The sequence below is a fragment of the Berghia stephanieae genome, chromosome 2 (assembly GCF_034508935.2).
Source record: "Berghia stephanieae isolate SIO BIC M18660-M18661 chromosome 2, UCSD_Bste_1.3, whole genome shotgun sequence".
Taxonomy (NCBI): domain Eukaryota; kingdom Metazoa; phylum Mollusca; class Gastropoda; order Nudibranchia; family Aeolidiidae; genus Berghia; species Berghia stephanieae.
In genome coordinates this window covers 29,392,134-29,394,633 of record NC_088361.1, presented here as the reverse complement: position 1 = coordinate 29,394,633, position 2,500 = coordinate 29,392,134, and positions in this window count along the sequence as shown.

Sequence of the window (2,500 nt, the reverse complement as noted above, 5' to 3'; positions counted from 1 at the left end):
TTTTCAGCGAAATAGGAAAGTATTCTATTAAATTACCTACAGCGCTATGCCTTCCTGAAAATGACCCAGAATGCTTGATAAATGCTGTATACAATGATTTGAATCTGAACTTTGCGGATGAACGTTATCTAACAGAGAGAGCAATTTTGACAACAACCCATGAAAATGTTGACAAAATAAATGCTGTTCAGGTTGACCTCATCAACCGAACAAATTTACCGCAGTGCTGATTCCATTCAAAGTGACTCTGACATCAACTTATACCGATTGAATTCTTGAACGAACTTACACCTCCCGGACTTCCTCCACATGCATTACATTTGAAAGCCAACACGTCAGTCAAGCTGCTTAGAAATATAAATCCTAAATCAGGCCTCCTAAATGACACCCGTTTGTTAATAATTAAATTAGGTTCCAAAGTATTAGAAGCCAAGATAATTACCGGTAGTAGAGCTGGCGACATAGTGTTTATCCCTAGAATCAATCTGACGACAACAACTGATTCAGGCTTACCATTTATTATAAATAGAAGACAGTTTCCGGTAAAATTGTCATATGCAATGATAATTAACAAGTCTCAGGGGCAGACATTAAGCAAGGTGGGGATTTTCTTACCACAACCGGTATTCACACACGGACAACTGTATGTTGCTGTGTCACGGGTCAGAGGCTATAGTGGCTTACACTTCATGTTGGGCCACACAGAAAAATCAACCGAAGATATACCAAATTACACAGACAACGTTGTTTACCAATCTGCCCTCATTAAATGATGGTGAGTACAGTATCGAATGAAAATAGTTCTTTCCCGCGAAATTGCGGGCTTTTTACTAGTATATATATATATATATATATATATATATATATATATATATATATATATATATTTCTCTTTCTCACAAACATACACACACAATAATATATACAAACACACAAACACACACACACAAGCATACACGCACACAAACAAACCTTCCACCATTCAACTATCTACCTATTTAACATATAAAATAATAAAGTAATATATATATATATATATATATATATATATATATATATATATATATATATATATATATATATATATATATATAACATCGTGTATTCCTGTGATCACCGTCTGCTCAAATAAAATCACTATCACAAAGTTTTACGCGTAGAGGGAGTGTATAATAATCTTTTCCCTCGACGAACAGTGAGTTTGGTGGATTTTCAGTACGACAATCAGCATAAATTGTGCAGACAAATATATGAAATTTATTAGCTTGATACGTTTGATTGGTGTTTGTTTCGTGTGACTAGTGCCAAGAGCTTGGCGAAACCATTGCTCTGGGTGTGGTTCCTGGCCTCCCATATTGGGCAGGGTGGCACTCACTTTGTCTTCTATCCCCTTATATTTATATGTTTTCCAATTTGCTTTCTTCCTTTGTCTTGGAATCTGGAATGAAATTACTTGGTTTCTGCCCTGGCCCTGGCCGTAGTGCTTGGCTGGGAGGAAAACAATCAAATGCATAGTTATTGTTTTGGGAGATTATATTTTTTTCCCTTGTAAATCATCTCTCTGTTATGTATTGTTATATTTGTTATTTTGAATGTATAATGTAAACATTTGAGTGTATTCCTCTCAGTGGGATCTTGTGCTTGTGTATGGGTGAGACATTTAGGTGATCTCGAACTAAGTACACTGATAGTGTGCTCTTGTAATTTACATCTCTTTCTTATTTGAATCATTCTCCTTTGTCTTACTTTTTCCTTTAGTCCTTTTAATTGTACAGCAGGAATCTTTTCACTATCCCATTTTCTTCCTTTTTAATGGCGCTGATATAACCTAAATGTGCTACAAGCGCAGTAAAACCCTTAAAAACAAACAAACAAATCATTGCTCTGATCCAATCAAAACATTTCCAACAATCGCGTTTTGTCTATTAAGGATAAACCCGAAAGATTTCGTAAATTAAATTGAAGATTGTATTTCATTTTTTTCCCATCAAAAAATAAACAACCAATAAAAAAAAAAAAGAACACTCACACACACACACAAACTTGAGCATTCATACAGAGCAAAATTCACTAAACATGCTCAAAGTGATTTACACGGTGTCTCTAGCCAAAAGCAACACTTAACATGTGGGACGAGACAAGCCGCTATTAGGCGATATTACATCTTAGTGTCTAGTGTCGTCCAATATATTACATGTTGTCCACCAGGGAAGAGAATAAATTATAAGAGCTGTGAACATTTTTCAACACTATTAAGTACAATACTATTGAAACGATATCTATTGTTACACTATTTCAAACAACCCAAAATTATTTGCTAAGCCACGACACCGAATACAATTTTGTTGTGACTATTTTCTCTCGGGAAAGAGACTTAACACATCATTACTGTAAACATTTTAAATTTTGAGTCATATTTTATTGCAAACGATAAAAAGACCAAAGGAATTCGGTATTGTGAAAAAATTGTTTGGTCTATCACTATCGGTATTCAAAATTC